Genomic DNA, 24,331 nt, shown 5'->3' with positions numbered 1-24,331 from the left:
AAAGAAGAAGTTACAGGTCTGTGAGAGCCAGAAATCTTGCTTGTTTGTATGTGTAGGTATGTACGGCAGGACCAAATCAGAAAGATAGGTAGGAGCAAGCCCATGTAATGCTTTGTAGGTTAGCAGTAAAACCTTGAAATCAGCCCTTGCGTTAACAGGAAGCCAGTGTAGAGAGGCTAGCACTGGAGTAATATAATCACATTTTTTGGTTCTAGTCAAGATCCTAGCAGCCGTGTTTAGCACTAACTTAAGTTTTGTAGTGTGGTGTAGTGTAGTGGTGTAGTGTGGGGTGGTGACACCAAGAGAGAGCGAGAGTGACACAGAGGGAAGTCTCTGAGCATAATAGGGACATTTATCATGCACTAAAGAATATGAACACACACACACACAGTTTACTGTTTCCGTTTACTCTCTGGGTCTGTGTGAACTTACATTCTCCTGAGTCATCTCTGTTTTGTTGTTTTCAGTCTACTTCTCTCATGAATAAGTCATTACGCTTGTGTTCTTTCCTTATTGGTATGCTGATGTTTCTCCCTCTCACCACAAACGTCTTCACCCCCCCATCTCTCTTTCTACCCTTCGCCTCCTGCTGGACGTGACCTGTAAGATCCCAGTGATACAGCAGACACATTGTTTTTGTTGTTGTTGTTATGTGTCTCAATAAAGCATTAGAATTGTTGCAGGTTGATCGTTCACTCATGAAAGCAGACAGACTCTATTACTGCATCAGGTTTACTGTCTCTCTTTCTCTGCTTCCTCCAAGAGTCCCAAAAACATTAGAGCTCATCTGCCTAGTTTTACAATCATGTGCTGAGATGAGCTGGGCTGAGTAGGAATTTACAGTGTGTGTTTTAAGTGCCTAACCGTCGCTAATTACCAATCAAATAACCGTTAAATCGAAATATCTTTCATGTGCTCGCAACCTCAAAATGTTTCCCTTCACCAAGCTATTTATCCAGGAGCTCTGCCAGGAGTGTGTGTGTTTTATATTCTTTATTGCATGATAAATGTCCCTGTTATGCTCAGAGAGACTCTCTTCTATCTTGCTGTCACAAACACTTAAATGTAGACTTCGCTATACCTCTTCCTCTGAAGGTTCAGGGGTTTCTGTCTCTGTAACTAACTTCAGACAGGAGCAATTATACTCACTAACCCCCATCTTCTCTCTCTCTCTCTCTCTCTCTCTCTCTCTCTCTCTCTCTCTCTCTCTCTCTCTCTCTCATCCCCCTCTCTCTCCCTCCCCTCTCTCTCTCTTTATCTCTCGCTCTCTCTCTTCCCCTCTCCCTCTCTGTCTGTCTCTCTCTTCCCCCTCTATATTCCGCTCTCCCCCTCTCTCCCCCTCTCTCTTTCCCCTCTCGTTTTCCGCTCTCTATCTCTCCCTTACTCTCTTCCCCCCTCTTAGTCACAGTGGTGAGGTATTCTGCCACTGTGTACTCTCTGTTTAGGGCCAAATAGCATTTCACTTTGCTCTGTTTTTGGTAAATTCTTTCCGATGTGTCAAGTAATTATCTTTTTGTTTTCTTATGATTTGGTTGGGTCTAATTGTGTGGCTGTCCTTGGGATCTGTGGGGTCTGTTTGTGTTCGTGAACAGTGCACCGCAACCAGCTTGCTTAGGGGACTCTTCTCTAGGTTAATCTCTCTGTAGGTGATGGCTTTTTTATGGAAGGTTTGGTGGTTGTAGAATTTATTTGGTGTTTTACATACACAGGGGATGTTTTTGCAGAATTCTGCATTCCAAGAGTGTGCAAAGCTGTCATCAAGGCAATGGGTGGCTTATTTGAGGAAGAATATTTTGATTTGTTTAACACTATTTTGGTGACTATTGTACATGATTCCATATGTGTTATTTCATAGTTTTGATGTCTTCACTATTATTCTACATGGTAGAAAATAGTAAAAATAAAGAAAAACCGTTGAATGAGTAGGTGTGTCCAAACTTTTGACTGGTACTGTATATGTTGAACAGGGTGGGGTTCAAGCTGCATCCCTCATGCCAAATTGAGTCAAAATATTCAAAATATTGGGGAAGATGCCAGAGCTGAGGATGACGTTAAAGAGTTTAAGTATAGCCAATTGGAATGTGTGGTCTATATATTTTATCATTTAATTTAGGACACCATCCAACACTACATGCCTTTTTGGGTTGGAGAGTTTGTATTTTGTCCTGTAGTTCATTCAATGTAATTGGAGAATCCAGTGGGTTCTGGTAGTCTTTAAAAGCGGATTCTAAGATTTGTAATTGATCATGTATATGTTTTTGCTGTTTGTTCTTTGTTATAGAGCCAAAAAGGAAGGAGAAGTGTTTTATCCGTACATCTCCGTTTTGGATAGATAACTCTTCCTGTTGTTTTTTGTTTAGTGTGTTCAAATTTTCTGCAGTTCCTTTGGCTTTGATGCCTCATGACTGAGTATTACTCTGTTTAAGTAGACTGTGATTTTGCGGTGATCTGATCGGGGTGTCAGTGGGCTGACTGTGAACTCTCTGAGAGACTCTGGGGTTGAAGTCAGTGATAAAGTAATCCACAGTACTACTGCCAAGGGATGATCTGTATGTGTACCTACCATAAGAGTCTCCTTGAAGCCTACCATTAACTATGTACATACCCAGCGTGCGGCGGAGCTGCAGGAGTTGTGACCCGTTTTTGTTGGTTCTTTTGTCATAGTTGTGTCTCGGGGGTCATATGGGGGAGGGAATGCTGTCACCTCCAGGTAGGTGTTTGTCCCCCTGTGTGCTGAGAGTGTCAGGTTCTTGTCCAGTTCTGTCATTTAGGTCGCCACAGACTAGTACATGTCCCTGAGTCTGGAAATGATTGATTTCCCCCTCCAGGATGGAGAAGCTGTCTTCATAAATGTATGGGGATTCTAGTGGTGTAGGTAGCACACATGAGGACATTTTTCTCTGTTGAGATAATTCAATTACATTTTCCTTATTAATCGCTAGCCAGCAATTAATAATAAACAGCCAATTTTCCTGTTTTGACTAATTTAATAGAGTGGGTTAGGTCTGCTCTATACCAAATTAGCATACCCCCTGAGCCGCTTCCCTGTTTCACACCTGGTAGTTTGGTGGGTGGGACTACCAGCTCTCTGTAACCTAGAGGGCAAACAGTGGGTCCATCTACTCTGTACCATGTTTCTTGTAGGATGACAATGTCTGTATTCCAATTTCTCTGATGAAGTCTGGGTTCCTGCTCCTTAGTCCAAAGGCAGATTACCTCAGACCTTGTATATTCCAGGATCAGATAGTAAAAGCTTTGTGTTCCATAGTGGCTCTATCTCTCTCTCTCTCTCTGCCTGTGTGAGTGCCTGTGTGAGTGGGTGTGTGAGTGCGTGTGTGAGTGCGTGTGTGAGTCTGTGTGTGAGTGCCTGTGTGAGTGTCTGTGTGAGTGCCTGTGAGTGCCTGTGTGAGTGCCTGTGTGACTGCCTGTGTGAGTGCGAGTGCGTGCCAGTGTGTGTGAGCTTGAATTATTGGAATGAATTTTGTATCCTTAACAAATTACAGGCAGCCACGTCAAAATGATTACACCTGTATGTGTGCTATGCGTGCCTAAACACACATGCTATAGCAGATGGTGATCAGATTAAATCTTCATAGCGTCAGCAGCGTGATGTACAGAGGCACACTGCCCAGAGATGGTCAACCACACACACATACACACACACAGGCTGGAGAGCTACAGTGGCAAGAAAAAGTATGTGAACCCTTTGTAATTACCTGGATTTCTGCATAAATTTGACATAAAATGTGATCTGATCTTCATCTAAGTCACAACAACAAACACACACAGAGTGCTTATACTAATAACACAGTCATTATTGTATTTTTATTGTCTATATTGAACACATACAGTGGCTTGCGAAAGTATTCACCCCCCTTGGCATTTTTCTTATTTTGTTTTCTTTACAACCTGGAATTAAAATAGATTTTTGGGGGGTTTGTATCATTTGATTTACACAACATGCCTACCACTTTGAAGATGCAAAATATTTTTGGGGTGAAACAAACCAGAAATAAGACCCAAAAAAATGTGCGTGAACTTGAGCGTGCATAACTATTCACCCCCTCAAAGTCAATACTTTGTAGAGCCAACTTTTGCAGCAATTACAGTTGCAAGTCTCTTAGGGTATGTCTCTACAAGCTTGTCACATCTAACCAGTGGGATTTTTGCCCATTCTTCAATGAAAAACTGCTCCAGCTCCTTCAAGTTGGATGGATTCCTCTGGTGTACAGCGATCTTTAAGTCATACCACAGATTCTCAATTGGATTGAGGTCTGGGCTTTGACTAGGCCATTCCAAGACATTTAAATGTTTCCCCTTAAACCACTCGAGTGTTGCTTTAGCAGTATGCTTAGGGTCATTGTCGTGCTGGAAGGTGAACCTCAGTACCAGTCTCAAATCTCTGGAAGACTGAAACAGGTTTCCCTCAAGAATTTCTCTGTATTTAGCACCATCCATCATTCCTTCAATTCTGACCAGGTTCCCAGTCCCCGCTGATGAAAAACATGCTGCCATCACCATGCATCAATGTGGGGATGGTTTTCTCGGGGTGATGAGAGGTGTTGGTTTTGCGCCAGACATAGTGTTTTCTTGATGGCCAAAAAACTAAATTTTCGTCTCATCTGACCAGAGTACCTTCTTCCATATGTTTGGGGAGTCCCTCACATGCCTTTTAGTGAACACCAAACTTGTTGGTTTATTTTTTTTTCTTTAAGAAATGGCTTTTTTTCTGGCCAGTCTTCTCGTAAAGCCCAGCTCTGTGGAGTGTACTGCTTAAAGTGGTCCTATGGACTGATACTCTAATCTCCACTGTGGAGCTTTGAAGCTCCTTCAGGGTTATCTTTGGTCTCTTTGTTGCCTCTCTAATTAATGCCCTCCTTACCTGGTCTGTGAGTTTAGGTGGGGCGGCCGTTTCTTGGCAGCTTTGTTGTGGTGCCATATTCTGTCAATTTTTTTAATAATGGATTTAATGGTGCTCCGTGGGATGTTCAAAGTTTCTGATATTTTTTTATAACCCAACCCTGATCTGTGCTTCTCCACAACCTTGTCCCTGACCTGTTTGGAGAGCTCCTTGGTCTTCATGTTGCCGCTTGTTTGGTGGTGCCTCTTGCTTAGTGGTGTTGCAGACTCTGGGGCCTTTCAGAACAGGTACTGAGATACTGAGATCATGTGACAGATCATGTGCACTTAGATTGCACACAGCTGGACTTTATTTAACTAATCATGTGACTTCTGAATATTATTGGTTGCACCAGATCTTATTTAGGGGTTTCATAGCAAAGAGGGTGAATACACATGCACGCACCACTATTCTGTTTTTTTGTTGTTTTTTTGACAGTTTTTTGTTTCATCAATTTGGACTGTTTTGTCCATTACATGAAATCCAAATAAATATAGACTCTGGAACATGCTCAATGAGGTTAAGAAGAATCCTAGAGCGTCAGATATAGACTCTGGAACATGCTCAATGAGGTTAAGAAGAATCCTAGAGTCAGATATAGACTCTGGAACATGCTCAATGAGGTTAAGAAGAATCCTAGCGTCAGATATAGACACTGGAACATGCTCAATGAGGTTAATAAGAATCCTAGAGTCAGATATAGACTCTGGAACATGCTCAATGAGGTTAAGAAGAATCCTAGAGTCAGATATAGACTCTGGAACATGCTCAATGAGGTTAAGAAGAATCCTAGTGTCAGATATAGACTCTGGAACATGCTCAATGAGGTTAAGAAGAATCCTAGAGTCAGATATAGACTCTGGAACATGCTCAATGAGGTTAAGAAGAATCCTAGAGAGTCAGATATAGACTCTGGAACATGCTCAATGAGGTTAAGAAGAATCCTAGAGTCAGATATAGATTCTGGAACATGCTCAATGAGGTTAAGAAGAATCCTAGAGTCCGATATAGACTCTGGAACATGCTCAATGAGGTTAAGAAGAATCCTAGAGTCAGATATAGACTCTGGAACATGCTCAATGAGGTTAAGAAGAATCCTAGAGTCAGATATAGACTCTGGAACATGCTCAATGAGGTTAAGAAGAATCCTAGAGTCAGCCAAAGACTTACAGACATCTCTGGAACATGCTAACATTTCTGTTGATGAGTCTACAGTACATAAAACACTAAACCAGATTGGGGTCCATCGGAGGACACCATGGAAGAAATCACTGCTGTCCAAATAAAGTTTGCAAAAGAGCACCTGGATGTTCCACAGCATTACTGGCTAAATTTTCTGTGTTCAGATGAAACTAAAGTTGTGTTGTTTTGAAGGAACACACAACACTATGTGTGGAGAAAAAGGGCACAGCACACCAACATCAAAACCTCATCTCAACTGTATAGTATGGTGATGGGAGCATCATGGTTTGGGTCTGCTTTGCTTCCTCAGGGCCTGGACAGCTTGCTATCATGAATTCCCAAGTTTATCAAGGCATTTTGCAGGAGAATGTAAGGCTATCTGTCCGCCAATTGAAGCTCAACAGAAGTTGGGTGATGCAACAGGACAACGACCCAAAACACAGAAGTAAATCAACAACAGAATGACTTGGACAGAAGAAAATACGCCTTCATGAGTGGCCCAGTCAGAGTCCTGACCTCAACCTGATTGAGATGCTGTGAAATGACCTCAAGAGAGCGGTTCACACCAGACATCCCAAGAATATTGTAGAACTGAAACAGTTTTGTAAAGAGGAATGGTCCAAAATTCCTCCTGACCGTTGTGCAGGTCTGATCCGCAACTACAGAAAACGTTTGTTTGAGGTTATTGATGCCAAAGTAGGGTCAACCTGTTATTAAATCCAAGGGTTCACATACTTTTCCAACCTGCACTGTGAGCGTTTACACGGTTTGTTCAATAAAGACATAAAAAAATATAATTGTTTGTGTTTTATTAGTTTAAGCAGACTGTGTTTATTGTTGTGATTTAGATGAAGATCAGATAAAAAGCTATGACCAATTTATGCAGAAATCCAAGTTTTTCTAAAAGGTCCATATATTTTTTTCTTCCCACTGTAGATATTTACTGCTCATCTATCTATATCTATAACCACTAGTTTTGACTACTGCTTCTTGATGTAGTCAGTGATGTAGACGTGTGTGTGTGTGTGTGTGTACATTATCTCTGTTTCCTGGTTAAAAGCTGCTCCACTCAGTTCACTAAAAGTTCACACAGACAGATAGATGGAGAGAGAGAGATGGGTAGGGGTAGAGAGAGATTGGTAGAGAGAGATGAGTAGAGAGAGGTGGGGAAAGAGAGATGGGTAGAGAGAGATGGCTAGAGGTAGAGAGATGGGGTAGAGAGAGATGGCTAGAGGTAGAGAGAGATGGGGGGTAGAGAGAGATCGGTAGAGAGAGATGGGTGGAGGTAGAGAGAGATGGGGTAGAGAGAGATGGGTAGAGGTAGAGAGAGATGGGGTAGAGAGAGATGGGTAGAGGTAGAGAGAGATGGGGTAGAGAGAGATGGGTAGAGGTAGAAAGAGATGGGGTAGAGAGAGATGGGTAGAGGTAGAAAGAGATGGGGTAGAGAGAGATGGGTAGAGGTAGAGAGAGATGGGGGTAGAGAGAGATGGGTAGAGGTAGAGAGAGATGGGGGTAGAGAGAGATGGGGTAGAGAGAGATGGGGGTAGAGAGAGATGGGGTAGAGAAAGATGGGGTAGAGAGAGATGGAGTAGAGAGAGATGGGGTAGAGAGAGATGGGGTAGAGAGAGATGGGTAGAGGTAGAGAGAGATGGGGTAGAGAGAGATGGGTAGAGGTAGAGAGAGATGGGGGTAGAGAGAGATCGGTAGAGAGAGATCGGTAGAGAGAGATACAGTGCCTTGCGAAAGTATTCGGCCCCCTTGAACTTTGCGACCTTTTGCCACATTTCAGGCTTCAAACATAAAGATATAAAACTGTATTTTTTTGTGAAGAATCAACAACAAGTGGGACACAATCATGAAGTGGAACGACATTTATTGGATATTTCAAACTTTTTTAACAACTCAAAAACTGAAAAATTGGGCGTGCAAAATTATTCAGCCCCCTTAAGTTAATACTTTGTAGCGCCACCTTTTGCTGCGATTACAGCTGTAAGTCGCTTGGGGTATGTCTCTATCAGTTTTGCACATCGAGAGACTGACATTTTTTCCCATTCCTCCTTGCAAAACAGCTCGAGCTCAGTGAGGTTGGATGGAGAGCATTTGTGAACAGCAGTTTTCAGTTCTTTCCACAGATTCTCGATTGGATTCAGGTCTGGACTTTGACTTGGCCATTCTAACACCTGGATATGTTTATTTTTGAACCATTCCATTGTAGATTTTGCTTTATGTTTTGGATCATTGTCTTGTTGGAAGACAAATCTCCGTCCCAGTCTCAGGTCTTTTGCAGACTCCATCAGGTTTTCTTCCAGAATGGTCCTGTATTTGGCTCCATCCATCTTCCCATCAATTTTAACCATCTTCCCTGTCCCTGCTGAAGAAAAGCAGGCCCAAACCATGATGCTGCCACCACCATGTTTGACAGTGGGGATGGTGTGTTCAGGGTGATGAGCTGTGTTGCTTTTACGCCAAACATAACGTTTTGCATTGTTGCCAAAAAGTTCAATTTTGGTTTCATCTGACCAGAGCACCTTCTTCCACATGTTTGGTGTGTCTCCCAGGTGGCTTGTGGCAAACTTTAAACAACACTTTTTATGGATATCTTTAAGAAATGGCTTTCTTCTTGCCACTCTTCCATAAAGGCCAGATTTGTGCAATATACGACTGATTGTTGTCCTATGGACAGAGTCTCTCAACTCAGCTGTAGATCTCTGCAGTTCATCCAGAGTGATCATGGGCCTCTTGGCTGCATCTCTGATCAGTCTTCTCCTTGTATGAGCTGAAAGTTTAGAGGGACGGCCAGGTCTTGGTAGATTTGCAGTGGTCTGATACTCCTTCAATTTCAATATTATCGCTTGCACAGTGCTCCTTGGGATGTTTAAAGCTTGGGAAATCTTTTTGTATCCAAATCCGGCTTTAAACTTCTTCACAACAGTATCTCGGACCTGCCTGGTGTGTTCCTTGTTCTTCATGATGCTCTCTGCGCTTTTAACGGACCTCTGAGACTATCACAGTGCAGGTGCATTTATACGGAGACTTGATTACACACAGGTGGATTGTATTTATCATCATTAGTCATTTAGGTCAACATTGGATCATTCAGAGATCCTCACTGAACTTCTGGAGAGAGTTTGCTGCACTGAAAGTAAAGGGGCTGAATAATTTTGCACGCCCAATTTTTCAGTTTTTGAGTTGTTAAAAAAGTTTGAAATATCCAATAAATGTTGTTCCACTTCATGATTGTGTCCCACTTGTTGTTGATTCTTCACAAAAAAATACAGTTTTATATCTTTATGTTTGAAGCCTGAAATGTGGCAAAAGGTCGCAAAGTTCAAGGGGGCCGAATACTTTCGCAAGGCACTGTAGGTAAAGAGAGATGGGGAGGGGTAGAGAGAAGGAAAGGTAGAGAGGGAGGGTATAGAGAGGGAGGGGTAGAGAGGGGAGGGGTAGAGAGAGGGAGGATATAGAGAGGGAAGGTATAGAGAGGGAGGGATAGAGAGGGGGAGGGGTAGAGAGTGGGAGGGGTAGAGAGAGGGAGGGGTAGAGAGAGGGAGGGTAGAGAGGGAGGGTATAGAGAGGGAGGGTATAGAGAGGGAGGGTGTAGAGAGGGGAGGGGTAGAGAGGGGAGGGGTAGAGAGAGGGAGGATATGGAGAGGGAGGATATAGAGAGGGAGGGGTAGAGAGGGAGGGGTAGAGAGAGGGAAGGTATAGAGAGGGAGGGGTAGAGAGGGGGAGGGGTAGAGAGGGGGAGGATATAGAGAGGGAGGGTGTAGAGAGGGAGGGTAGAGAGGGAGGGTATAGAGAGGGAGGGTGTAGAGAGAGAGATGGGGAGGGCTAGAGAGGGGAGGGGTAGAGAGAGGGAGTATATAGAGAGGGAAGGTATAGAGAGGGAGGGTATAGAGAGGGGGTATAGAGAGGGAGGGTATAGAGAGGGAGGGGTAGAGAGGGAGGGTATAGAGAGGGAGGGGTAGAGAGGGAGGGTGTAGAGAGGGAGGGTATAGAGAGGGAGGGTGTAGAGAGGGAGGGTAGAGAGGGAGGGTATAGCGAGGGAGGGGTGGAGAGGGAGGGTAGAGAAGGAGGGTATAGAGAAGGAGGGTATAGAGAGGGAGGGGTGGAGAGGGAGGGTATAGAGAGGGAGGGTATAGAGAGGGAGGGTGTAGAGAGGGGAGGGGTAGAGAGAGGGAGGATATAGAGAGGGAAGGTATAGAGAGGGAGGGGTAGAGAGTGGAGGGGTAGAGAGAGGGAAGGTATAGAGAGGGAAGGTATAGAGAGGGAGGGGTAGAGAGGGGGAGGGGTAGAGAGGGGGAGGATATAGAGAGGGAGGGTGTAGAGAGGGAGGGTAGAGAGGGAGGGTATAGAGAGGGAGGGTGTAGAGAGGGAGGGTGTAGAGAGAGAGATGGGGAGGGCTAGAGAGGGGGAGGGGTAGAGAGAGGGAGTATATAGAGAGGAAGGTATAGAGAGGAGGGTATAGAGAGGGAGGGTATAGAGAGGGAGGGGTAGAGAGGGAGGGTATAGAGAGGGAGGGGTAGAGAGGGAGGGGTAGAGAGTGGAGGGGTAGAGAGAGGGAAGGTATAGAGAGGGAAGGTATAGAGAGGGAGGGGTAGAGAGGGGGAGGGGTAGAGAGAGGGAGGATATAGAGAGGGAGGGTGTAGAGAGGGAGGGTAGAGAGGGAGGGTATAGAGAGGGAGGGTATAGAGAGGGAGGGTGTAGAGAGAGAGATGGGGAGGGGTAGAGAGGGAGGGTATAGAGAGGGAGGGTGTAGAGAGGGAGGGTAGAGAGGGAGGGTATAGCGAGGGAGGGGTGGAGGGGGAGGGTAGAGAAGGAGGGTATAGAGAAGGAGGGTATAGAGAGGGAGGGGTGGAGAGGGAGGGTATAGAGAGGGAGGGGATAGAGAGGGAGGGTGTAGAGAGGGGAGGGGTAGAGAGAGGGAGGATATAGAGAGGGAAGGTATAGAGAGGGAGGGGTAGAGAGTGGAGGGGTAGAGAGAGGGAAGGTATAGAGAGGGAAGGTATAGAGAGGGAGGGGTAGAGAGGGGAGGGGTATAGAGAGGGAGGATATAGAGAGGGAGGGTGTAGAGAGGGAGGGTAGAAAGGGAGGGTATAGAGAGGGAGGGTATAGAGAGGGAGGGTGTAGAGAGAGAGATGGGGAGGGGTAGAGAGGGAGGGGGTAGAGAGGGGGAGGGGTAGAGAGAGGGAGTATATAGAGAGGGAAGGTATAGAGAGTGAGGGTGTAGAGAGAGAGATGGGGAGGGGTAGAGAGGGAGGGGTAGAGAGGGGGAGGGGTAGAGAGGGGAGGGGGAGAGAGAGGGAGTATATAGAGAGGGGGGAGGGGTAGAGAGAGGGAGTATATAGAGAGGGAAGGTATAGAGAGGGAGGGTATAGAGAGGGAGGGTATAGAGAGGGAGGGGTAGAGAGGGAGGGGTAGAGAGGGAGGGTGTAGAGAGGGAGGGGTAGAGAGGGTATAGAGAGGGAGGGTAGAGAGGGAGGGTAGAGAGGGAGGGTATAGCGAGGGAGGGGTGGAGAGGGAGGGTATAGAGAGGGAGGGTATAGAGAGGGAGGGTGTAGAGAGGGGAGGGGTAGAGAGAGGGAAGGTATAGAGAGGGAGGGGTAGAGAGTGGAGGGGGGTAGAGAGAGGGAAGGTATAGAGAGGGAAGGTATAGAGAGGGAGGGGTAGAGAGGGGAGGGGTAGAGAGAGGGAGGATATAGAGAGGGAGGGTGTAGAGAGGGAGGGTAGAGAGGGAGGGTATAGATAGGGAGGGTGTAGAGAGGGAGGGTGTAGAGAGAGAGATGGGGAGGGGTAGAGAGGGAGGGGTAGAGAGGGAGGGGGTAGAGAGGGGGAGGGGGAGAGAGAGGGAGGGTATAGCGATAGAGAGGGAGGGTAGAGATATAGAGAGGGAGGGTATAGAGAGGGAGGGTCTAGAGAGGGAGGGTATAGCGAGGGAGGGGTGGAGAGGGAGGGTATATCGAGGGAGGGTAGAGAAGGAGGGTATAGAGGGGTAAGGAGGGTATAGACAGGGAGGGGTGGAGAGGGGGAGGGTATAGAGTGGGGGAGGGGTAGAGAGGGAGGGGTATATCGAGGGGGGTAGGGTATAGAGAGGGAGGGGTAGAGAGGGAGGGTAGAGAAGGAGGGTAGAGAGGAGGGTATAGAGTGGAGAGGGTATAGAGTGGGAGGGGTAGAGAGGGAGGGGGAGGGTAGAGAGGGAGGGTAGAGAGGGAGGGTAGAGAGGGAGGGTAGGAAGGAGGGTAGAGAGGGAGGGTATAGAGAGGGAGGGTATAGAGAGGGAGGGGAGAGGGAGGAGGGTATAGAAAGGGAGGGTATAGAGGAGGAGGGTAGAGAGGGAGGGTAGGGGGAGGATATGGAGAGGGAGGGTATAGAGAGGGAGGGTATAGAGACGGAGGGTATATAGAGGGAGGGGTAGAGAGGGAGGGTATAGAGAGGGAGGGGTAGAGCCGGGAGGGTGGGGAGAGGGAAGATATAGAGAGGGAGGGGTGGAGAGGGAGGGTAGAGAGGGAGGGGGAGTCGGATATAGAGGAGAGAGGGAGACAGGGAGGGAAAATGAGAGGAGAGAAAGAGCAACACCCACACACACTCTCTCTGAGGATATGTGAACTGTGTCATCTTTAATCAAAAACTGGGTAGCCTACACACACCTGAGGCAGGAGAGGCTCTGCTTTCCAAGGAAGGTGTGTGTGTGTGTGTGTGTGTGTGTGTGTGTGTGTGTGTGTGTGTGTGTGTGTGTGTGTGTGTGTGTGTGTGTGTGTGTGTGTGTGTGTGTGTGTGTATATATATATTCTTCTGGGGACCAGAAGTTCCCACAACAGTAAACGAAAAATGTTTAGTCCTTGGTCCAAGGTCAAATGCTATTTCTAGGGGATTAGGGTTAAGGTTAGAATTAGTGTCAGTGTTAGACTTACATTAAGGGTTAGGAGCTAGGGTTAGTTTTAGGGTTAGAGTTAGGAGCTAAGGGTAGTTTTAGGGTTAGAGTTAGGAGCTAAGGGTAGTTTTAGGGTTAGAGTTAGGAGCTAGGGTTAGTTTTAGGGTTAGAGTTAGGAGCTAAGGGTAGTTTTAGGGTTAGAGTTAGGAGCTAGGGTTAGTTTTAGGGTTAGAGTTAGGAGCTAGGGTTAGTTTTAGGGTTAGAGTTAGGAGCTAAGGGTAGTTTTAGGGTTTAGGAGCTAGGGTTAGTTTTAGGGTTAGAGTTAGGAGCTAGGGTTAGTTTTAGGGTTAGAGTTAGGAGCTAAGGGTAGTTTTAGGGTTAGAGTTAGGAGCTAGGGTTAGTTTTAGGGTTAGGAGCTAAGGGTAGTTTTAGGGTTAGAGTTAGGAGCTAGGGTTAGTTTTAGGGTTAGGAGCTAAGGGTAGTTTTAGGGTTAGAGTTAGGAGCTAGGGTTAGTTTTAGGGTTAGAGTTAGGAGCTAGGGTTAGTTTTAGGGTTAGAGTTAGGAGCTAAGGGTAGTTTTAGGGTTAGAGTTAGGAGCTAGGGTTAGTTTTAGGGTTAGGAGCTAAGGGTAGTTTTAGGGTTAGAGTTAGGAGCTAGGGTTAGTTTTAGGGTTAGAGTTAGGAGCTAGGGTTAGTTTTAGGGTTAGAGTTAGGAGCTAAGGGTAGTTTTAGGGTTAGAGTTAGGAGCTAGGGTTAGTTTTAGGGTTAGGAGCTAAGGGTAGTTTTAGGGTTAGAGTTAGGAGCTAGGGTTAGAGTTAGGAGCTAAGGGTAGTTTTAGGGTTAGAGTTAGGAGCTAGGGTTAGTTTTAGGGTTAGAGTTAGGAGCTAGGGTTAGTTTTAGGGTTAGAGTTAGGAGCTAAGGGTAGTTTTAGGGTTTAGGAGCTAGGGTTAGTTTTAGGGTTAGAGTTAGGAGCTAGGGTTAGTTTTAGGGTTAGAGTTAGGAGCTAAGGGTAGTTTTAGGGTTAGAGTTAGGAGCTAGGGTTAGTTTTAGGGTTAGGAGCTAAGGGTAGTTTTAGGGTTAGAGTTAGGAGCTAGGGTTAGTTTTAGGGTTAAAGTTAGGTTTTTAGGTTAGGGTTAAGGTTAGGATTAGGGTTAAAATTAGGGTAAGAGTAGCGATTAGAGTTAGGGGATAGGGAAAATAGGATTTGGAATGGGACTGAATTGTGTGTCCCCACAATGTTAGCTGTACAAGACTGTGTGTGTGCGTGTGCATGTGCGTGCATGTGTCTGTGTTTGTGTGCGTGTGCTGTAAGCACTAGGACTGTATTTACGAAGATCTTACCCCTGTGCTACCTCTGCCCTCGTCTCTGTGCCAACTGACAAACTACTGTGAGAGGTATGTGAGGGCAGTGGAAACCTTGTATTTACTAAACACCTCTCACTGTGTGTTGGATAAGACAATTCCCCATCATAGAATGATATAATATCAGAAGTGACTGGAGTTGAGATGGAACTGCTAAAATGGAACGCATCTCTAACCCATATGATTATCAATAAATACATGTGCTACTCATAAACTGTTCCATAAACAATGTCAGGTCATTTATACTAGGCATCTCTTTAGATGAGTGACAGAGATGATAGATAAGTGACAGAGATGATAGATAAATGACAGAGATGATAGATAAGTGACAGAGATGATAGATAAATGACAGAGATGATAGATAAATGACAGAGATGATAGATAAGTGACAGAGATGATAGATAAGTGACAGAGATGATAGATAAGTGACAGAGATGATAGATAAGTGACAGAGATGATAGATAAATGACAGAGATGATAGATAAATGACAGAGATGATAGGTAAGTGACAGAGATGATAGATAAGTGACAGAGATTATAGATAAGTGACAGAGATGATAGGACGATCATCACAGTGGTACTGCAGATACATTCATGAACAATTATTGTATAAATGTATGAGCTGTTAATTTGTTCTGTCCTGTATACAATGGTGTAAAGTACTTAAGTACAAGTAATTTAAAGTACTACTTAAGTCGTTTTTTGGGGTATCTGTACGTTATTTTACTATTTATATTTTTTGACAACTTTTACTTTACTATATGTTCCTAAAGAAATTACTCCATACATTTTACTTGACACCCAAAAGTACTCGTTATATTTTGAATGCTGAGCAGGACAGAAAAATGGTCCAATTCACGCACTTATCAAGAGAACATCCCTGGTCATCCCTTCTGCCTCTGATCTGACGGTCTCACTAAACACACATGCTTCATTTGTAGATTATGTCTGTGTTGGAGTGAGCCACTGGCTATCCATACATTTTAAAAACAAGAAAATGTGGCCAACTGCTTTGCTTAAAATAAGGAATTTGAAATGATTTATACTTCTACTTTGACTTTTGATACTTAAGTATATTTTAAACCAAATACTTTTAGACTTTTACTCAAGTAGTATTTTCCTGGGTGACTTTTACTTGAGTCATTTTTCTATTAAGGTATCTTTACTTTTACTATGAGATGTTAATGTGTTCTGTCCTGTATAAAGGTATGAGATGTTAATGTATTCTGTCCTGTATAAAAGGTATGAGATGTTAATGTGTTCTGTCCTGTATAAAGGTATGAGATGTTAATGTGTTCTGTCCTGTATAAAGGTATGAGATGTTAATGTATTCTGTCCTGTATAAAAGGTATGAGATGTTAATGTGTTCTGTCCTGTATAAAGGTATGAGATGTTAATGTGTTCTGTCCTGTATAAAGGTATGAGATGTTAATGTGTTCTGTCCTGTATAAAGGTATGAGATGTTAAGGTATTATGTCCTGTATAAAGTTTTGAGATGTTAATGTATTCTGTCCTGTATAAAGGTTTGAGATGTTAATGTGTTCTGTCCTGTATAAAGGTATGAGCTGATAATGTGTTCTGTCCTGTATAAAGGTATGAGATGTTAATGTGTTCTGTCCTGTATAAAGGTATGAGATGTTAATGTATTCTGTCCTGTATAAAGTTTTGAGATGTTAATGTGTTCTGTCCTGTATAAAAGGTATGAGACGTTAATGTGTTCTGTCCTGTATAAAGGTATGAGATGTTAATGTGTTCTGTCCTGTATAAAAGGTATGAGACGTTAATGTATTCTGTCCTGTATAAAAGGTATGAGATGTTAATGTGTGCGTTCTGTCATGTGCAGGGGTCCATTCAGTGTGGTACGAAGATGTATCAACAGAGACGCAGGACAGCAGTTTGCTGTGAAGATCGTAGACGTGGCCCAGTTTACCTCCAGCCCTGGTCTCAGCACAGAGGGTGAGAGAGCACACACACACACATACACAATCTATTCTTCTCTCCGTTGTGTGTGGATGCTGATGGTTATAGAGGCAAACATGTACACACTATCAGCTGTCTGTGTCTGTGTGTCTGTGTCTGTGTCTGTGTGTGTGTGTGTGTGTGTGTGTGTGTGTGTGTGTGTGTGTGTGTGTGTGTGTGTGTGTGTGTGTGTGTGTGTGTGTGTGTGTGTGTGTGTGTGTGTGTGTGTGTGAGAGAGGTCATCCAGGGTGAGCTGTGTTGTATCATTGATCTCCAGAGAGAGAGAGATGCTGCACAATATGACCGCACGGCAGGGGTCTATCCAGACACACAGTTGGACTCGTATGAGGAAACTTTAGATTTCACCCTCCCTCTCAGAGACAGGCACGGTGTGTGTGTGTGTGTGTGTGTGTGTGTGTGTGTGTGTGTGTGTGTGTGTGTCGGTTCTCCCAATGTCCTCCCTCTGATCTGGTACTCCTAATAACCCTTTACCTCTGCGCCTGAGGTAGAAACTATCACACAAGACATTTTGATAGTTCAGTTATCTTTTGTAAAAACAACCACAAAGAGCTCAGTGAGTCGTGAAATGATGTCTGCACGAAGCACTAGACTCTCCACACTGACCTCAGAGAGAGAGAGAGAGACAGACAGACAGACAGACAGACAGTTCTATCTATCTGTTCTATCGGTGTTTTAAGAGGGGAAGATTGCAGGGTTCAATCTCGGTGAAGTCCATGGCCTGTAGATACTATAGCTTCCACCTCTCATTATGATTTATCTTCCTTTTCTTGGCTCAAGCATGCACATTCCTATCCACCCACACACCCACACACACACACACACACTGAGCCAATTGAGGGTAAATTGACAGCAGTGTTTCTTTGCATGACTGTCTACCACACACAGAGGCAGGCAACTGATGGCATCTCATCAGCAATGGAGAATCATACTGATTGTTCCCTTCCCCTTCCAGATCTACATTATATTATTATATATTATATTACATTACCACTTTGTTCTGCCTAACCATTGGCTCTACCGCTGCAAATTATACTGAGTGACCGTTACACTTACCTTCTATGAGAAGCAGAGAGAAAGACGGACAGACGGATGGACGGACAAACAGACGGACTGACAGGAAGTCTGTCTCCAGTATGTATATGGGGACAGACAGATAGACAAACAGACAGACACACGGAGGGAGGGAGGGAGGGAGGGAGGGAGGGAGGGAGGGAGGGAGGGAGGGATGGGAGAATGGGAGAATGAGAGAATGGGAGATGGATAAAGAGACAGTCAGAGAGAATGGTGTGAGGGAGTGAGAGAAAGGAAGGGAAAGAAAGAGAGAGAAAGACAGAAGTTCTGTGAGATCTTTCTGTGCTTTATTGAGGCTGTCTTGTGAGACTGTTATTTCTGTACTCTATTGAGGATGTCGAGTGACACTGTTATTTCTGTGCTCTATTGAGGCTGTCTAGTGAGACGGTTCTTTCTGTGCTCTATTGAGGCTGTCTTGTGAGACGGTTCTTTCTGTGCTCTATTGATGCTGTCTTGTGAGACGGTTCTTTCTGTGCTCTATTGAGGCTGTCTTGTGAGACGGTTCTTTCTGTGCTCAATTGAGGCTATTTAGTGAGACTGTTCTTTCTGTGCTCCATTGAGGCTGTCTATTGACACTGTTCTTTCAGTGCTCTATTGAGGCTATTTAGTGAGACTGTTCTTTCTGTGCTCAATTGAGGCTGTCTAGTCAATCAATCAATCAAATGTATTTATAAAACCCTTCTTATGTCAGCTGATGTCACAAAGTGCTATACAGGAACCCATCCTAAAACCCCAAACAGCAAAAGCAATGCACGGTGGCTAGGAAAAACTCCCTAGCAAGGCCGGAACCTAGGAAGAGACCTAGAGAGGAACCAGGCTATGAGGGGTGGCGAGTCCTATTCTGGCTGTGTCGGGTGGAGATTATAACAGAACATGGCCAAGATGTTCAAATGCTCATAGATAACCAGCGAGGTCAAATAATAATAATCACAGTAGTTGTCGAGGGTGCAACAAGTCAGCACCTCAGGAGTAAATGTCAGTTGGCTTTACATAGCCAATCATTCAGAGTATCTCTACTGCTCCTGCTGTCTCTAGAGAGTTGAAAACAGCAGGTCTGGGACAAGGTAGCACATTCGGTGAACAGGTCAGGTTTCCATAGCCTCAGGCAGCAGCAGCACGACCAGGTGGACTGGGGACAGCAAGGAGTCATCAGGCCAGGTAGTCCTGAGGCATGGTCCTAGGGCTCAGGTCCTCCTCCGAGAGAAAGAAAGAATGAAAGTAAGAGAGAAAGAAAGAAAGAAAGAATGAAAGAAAGAGAGAGAGAATTAGAGAGAGCATACTTAAATTCAGACAGGACACCGGATAAGACAGGAGAAATACTATAGATATAACAGACTGACCCTAGCCCCCCGACACATAAACTACTTCAGCATATATACTGGAGGCTGAGACAGGAGGGGTCGGAAGACACTGTGGCCCCATCCGACGATACCCCCGGACAGGGCCAAACAGGCAGAATATAACCCCACCCACTTTGCCAGAGCACAGCTCCCACACCACTACAGGTATATCTTCAACCACCAACTTACTATCCTGAGACACGGCCGAGTACAGCCCACGAAGATCTCCCCCACAGCACGAACACAAGGGGGGGCACCAACCCAGACAGGAAGATCACGTCAGTGACTCAACCCACTCAAGTGACGCACCCCTCCTAGGGACTGCATGGAAGAGCACCAGTAAGCCAGTGACTCACTCCCTGTAATAGGGTTAGAGGCAGAGAATCCCAGTGGAGAGAGGGGAAACGGCCAGGCGTAGACAGCAAGGGAGGTTCGTTGCTCCAGTGCCTTTCCATTCACCTTCACACTCCTGGGCCAGACGACATTCAATCATAGGACCTACTGAAGAGATGAGTCTTCAATAAATACTTAAAAGGTCGAGACCGAGTCTGCGTCTCTCACATGGATAGGCAGACCATTCCATAAAAATGGAGCTCTATAGGAGAAAGCCCTGCCTTCAGCTGTTTGCTTAGAAATTCTAGGGTCAGTTAGGAGGCCTGCGTCTTGTGACTGCAGCATACGTGTAGGTATGTACAGCAGGACCAAATTGGAAAGATAGGTAGGAGCAAGCCCATGTAATGCTTTGTAGGTTAGCAGTAAAACCTTGAAATCAGCCCTAGCCTTAACAGGAAGCCAGTGTAGAGAGGCTAGCACTGGAGTAATATGATCACATTTTTTGGTTCTAGTCAAGATTCTAGTAGCCTTGTTTGGCACTAACTGAAGTGAATTTAGTGCTTTATCCAGATAGCAGGAAAGTAGGGCATTGAAGTAGTCTAACCTAGAAGTGACAAAAGCATGGATATATTTTTCTGCATAATTTTTGGGCAGAAAATTTCTGATTTTTGCAATGTTACATAGATGGAAAAAAGCTGTCCTTGAAACAGTCTTGATGTGTTTGTTAATCCAGCCGCTGTGTCCGATTTCAAAAAGGCTTTATGGCGAAAGCAAACCATGTGATTATCTGAGGATGCCCCGCATACAATCACATGAAAGTCATATTTCAACCTGGCAGGTGTGCCACAAAAGTCAGAAATAGCGATAAAATGAATGCCTTACCTTTGAAGATCTTCTTCAGTTGGCACTCACTACAAAAGTCTAATGGTTTTAAATGACTGTTTTGTATTGTCTGGAAACTCACTTGTAGAATTCGCTTGCAGTAGGTCTCTTAAAAAAGAGAAGCCGTGCAAGGTTATTAAACAGAGGTGCCTAGTTATTCTTCTTTTGTTGATATCAGGTAACGTGGCCCTGACATGCAATGTTTCCAAACCCCCTCTGATTTTAAATCTAGATCTGGTTTTGGTATTTTTCATTTAAATGTATGCAGCCTGTTGTCAAAAATGCATAGGTTAGTATTTGGGCTAAATCAACTGATGCTGATGTAATTGTGTTTTCTGAAACCTGGCTCAGCAAGTCTGTTTTTGATAAGGATATTTGTATAAGTGGTTGCAATGTGTATCGCACTGATCGGGTTAAGAAAGGTGGGGGTGTGGCTATATATGTAAAAACTAAATTCCCTTTAAGTGTGGCAAAGTCTGAAACTATTTGTAAACAGTTGGAATTTCATGCTTTGAATATTGAGGTTTCAAAGGTCCCTCTATAACTGTGATTGGCTGTTATAGACCCCCCTCTGCTTTCGGTGATGCATTCTCTTCTCTGATGCACCTTATGTCTAAATTTCTTTCCAGTGGAATTATCTTGATTGGTGATCTCAACTGTTGTTGGTCAAAGCCGGTGTCTGATTTAAAAATGTTTTGTAATTCTATGAATCTTACCCAGTTAATTAACTCACCCACTCGCCCAAATCTTAAATGCCCAGATAAATCTACCCTGATTGATTTGATATTGACAAATGTTCCACATAAATATTCTGCGGTTGGTGTTTTTTGTTATGATTTAAGTGACTATTGTGCTGTTGTTGCTGTTAGAAATACTAAGGTTCCTAAGACAAACCCACGTTTTATTCGTAAGAGAAATTTGAAGTGTTTTAATGAGCAGGCTTTCTTTTATGATTTGTTTTATTTTGACTGGGGCAAGATTGAGCTTATCCCTGATGTGGAAACTGACTGGAAATTCTTTCATTATGGATTTTTCCAAATAGTAAACAAACATGCCCCAATCTGCAGGTTCAGGGTTAAAGGGCGGGATAATCCATGGTTTTCTTCTGAGCTGTCTTGTATTATTCACGACCGTAATCTAGCCTGGGCTAAAGCAAGATGTTCTGATCTGATTGGCTTATTTTTAGGCAGTTACGAAACAAGTGTTCTTTTCTTCTCAGGAAGGCCAAGTCTGAATATTTTATGTCTGTTACCACTGATAACCTGAATGATCCTAGAAATGTTTTGGAAGGATATTAAGTCTATGTTTGGTAATAGTAATGTTAATGAATAACCGTCATGTGTTTTGAAGGACTCTGTTGCTGTATATGACAAAACTGAAATGCTGAATTGTTTCATTGAGCACTTTGTATCATCTGGTAGGCTGTTTGATTCAGTGTCCTCTGTCTCTGTACAAGCCTGTGTGGATGAACCAGTGAGAGCTGATCAAACCTTTAGCTTTTTTCCATTCTCAGTGCAGGTGGTACATAAAGCCCTGAAATCCTTAGATCAGAGAAAGCCTGCAGGTCCTGATCTTTTGGAACCCTGCTTTTTATATCTGTCAGCTGATTTCATAGCTGAACCACTTACATCTCTGTTCAATCTAACCCTGGAATGTAATGACATTCCAAAGATTTGGAAATCAGCATTTGTCCTACCAGATCCAATTATTTTAAATAATTATAGGCCAATCTCAAAGCTGTCACCCCTGGTGAAAATACTTGAAACCCTTGTGAGTGAACAGCTAAAATAGTTTTTATTTACTAACTCTATTTTATCAATGTACCAATCAGGCTTCAGGAAGACGCATTTCACAATTACAGCAGCTGTCACGACTTCCGCCGAAGTTGGCTCCCCTGCCTGTTCGGGCGGTGCTCGGCGGTCGTTGTCACCGGCCTACTAGCCGCCACCGATCCCTTTTCCTTTTCCTGTTTGTTTTGTCTTATTAGTTGCACCTGTGTCTAATTGTGTTTTCCTGATGTGCTTCCTTATTTAAGGCTAGTAAACCCGCCCTTGTTTTGTGCGGGATTAATCTTGTGTTACGTGTTGTGTTGTTGGGTGTGTTCGTGCTCCGGACCGGGTACCCTGTGTTTTGGGTTGGTCCGTATTTTTTGCACCCTGTGTTTGGGCATTGTATTTTGGTGCCATATTGAAGTGCACTTCTCCCTTTGGAACTCTCTGCACCTTTTTATTTGGGCATTTTTATTGTTCAGAAATGTGGTTGGGTCGTCTCTTCGTTCATTGCACTTTATCCTGCTAACTGTTCCAAATGTCTGAACTGAATTTGGTAAAAGGGCTTTTATGTACTCTGCGCCATCGTCTTGGAACGCCTTACAAAATACTTTTAAACTGGAAGAACTTGTCCCGATTGGTAGTGCACTTCTCCCTTTGGAACTCTCTGCTTTTTATACTGTTCAACATACCTTGTGTCAATTGAAGCTTATCCTCAATACTGACAAAACTAAACTAATGGTGTTTTCTAAAGCAAGAAACAGACCTCTGAAACTTTCACCTATTACTACTGTAACCTCATATAAATATATTGGAATTTTAATTGATGACGGCCTCTCTTTTAAATTGCATATTCAACATCTTACAAAAAAAATCTAAGCTGAAATTGGGATTTTATTTTAGGAATAAGGCCTATTTTTCTTTTGAAGCCAGAAGGAGGCTAGTATCAGCTACATTTATGCCTTTACTCCACTATGGGGATATTTTATATATGAATGCTTCCGCTCAGTCTTTGAGATCAATTGACACCCTTTACCATGGCACTTTGAGATTTATTTTAAACTGCAAAACCCTTACGCACCACTGCACTTTGTATACCAGGGTTGGCTGGCCTTCTCTAGTCACTCGTAGGCTCAGTCACTGGTATGCTTTTATTTACAAAGCCATTTTGTGTTTACTACCTTTTTATTTGGGCATTTTTATTGTTCAGAAATGTGGTGGGTACTCTCTTCGTTCATTGCACTTTATCCTGCTAACTGTTCTAAATGTCTGAACTGAATTTGGTAAAAGGGCTTTTATGTACTCTGCGCCATCGTCTTGGAACGCCTTACAAAATACTTTTAAACTGGAAGAACTTGTCCCGATTGGTAGTGCACTTCTCCCTTTGGAACTCTCTGCTTTTTATACTGTTCAACATACCTTGTGTCAATTGAAGCTTATCCTCAATACTGACAAAACTAAACTAATGGTGTTTTCTAAAGCAAGAAACAGACCTCTGAAACTTTCACCTATTACTACTGTAACCTCATATAAATATCTTGGAATTTTAATTGATGACGGCCTCTCTTTTAAATTGCATATTTAACATCTTACAAAAAAAATCTAAACTGAAATTGGGATTTTATTTTAGGAATAAGGCCTATTTTTCTTTTGAAGCCAGGAGGCTAGTATCAGCTACATTTATGCCTTTACTCCACTATGGGGATATTTTATATATGAATGCTTCCGCTCAGTCTTTGAGATCAATTGACACCCTTTACCATGGCACTTTGAGATTTATTTTAAACTGCAAAACCCTTACGCACCACTGCACTTTGTATACCAGGGTTGGCTGGCCTTCTCTAGTCACTCGTAGGCTCAGTCACTGGTATGCTTTTATTTACAAAGCCATTTTGTGTTTACTACCTTTTTATTTGGGCATTTTTATTGTTCAGAAATGTGGTGGGTACTCTCTTCGTTCATTGCACTTTATCCTGCTAACTGTTCTAAATGTCTGAACTGAATTTGGTAAAAGGGCTTTTATGTACTCTGCGCCATCGTCTTGGAACGCCTTACAAAATACTTTTAAACTGGAAGAACTTGTCCCGATTGGTAGTGCACTTCTCCCTTTGGAACTCTCTGCGCCTGATTCTTACCTCACACACCTAGTCCCGTGGGACAGAATCCGGCACCTTTGGAATGGAACCAGCAGGAGCAGTCGCACCTCCTCTCCCGTCGATGGAGGAGAGGGTCCTCCACCACACCAGCATTCTCCACCGAATAGGATCGGCCATGGATCTGATGATGGAGAGGATGGACCGATGGGAGAGGAGTGGCCCTCCCACCTCATCTCCAGCACCCCCTCCACCAACACCACCTACCCCTGCTTCAGCATCCGGCTCCGGGGCCCTGCGTTTGGCGCTCCCTAGGGAGTATGATGGGACGGCGGCTCGGTGTCAGGGGTTCCTCCTCCAACTGGAACTATACCTGGCGACCGTTCGTCCTACTCCCTCAGCGGAGGAGAGCGTGAGCGTCCTCGTCTCCTGTCTGACGGGACGAGCCCTGGAGTGGGCTAACGTGGTGTGGAATGGCCCAGGCTCGGCGAGGGATCACTACCCCGAGTTCACCCACCGATTCCGAGCTGTGAATGGCTGTTCCACCTGC

General features: G+C 44.2%; 1 pseudogene; it reads left to right on the top strand.

Moving 5' to 3' along the window:
* The window catches only part of LOC115113406 (peripheral plasma membrane protein CASK-like), a 242,380-nt pseudogene that overhangs the window by 78,658 nt on the left and 139,391 nt on the right, over positions 1-24,331 (top strand).

The sequence above is a fragment of the Oncorhynchus nerka genome, linkage group LG3 (assembly GCF_034236695.1).
Source record: "Oncorhynchus nerka isolate Pitt River linkage group LG3, Oner_Uvic_2.0, whole genome shotgun sequence".
Lineage (NCBI taxonomy): Eukaryota > Metazoa > Chordata > Actinopteri > Salmoniformes > Salmonidae > Oncorhynchus > Oncorhynchus nerka.
Note: the sequence above shows the minus strand (reverse complement) of the source record. Positions and strands in the feature narration are given on the sequence as shown.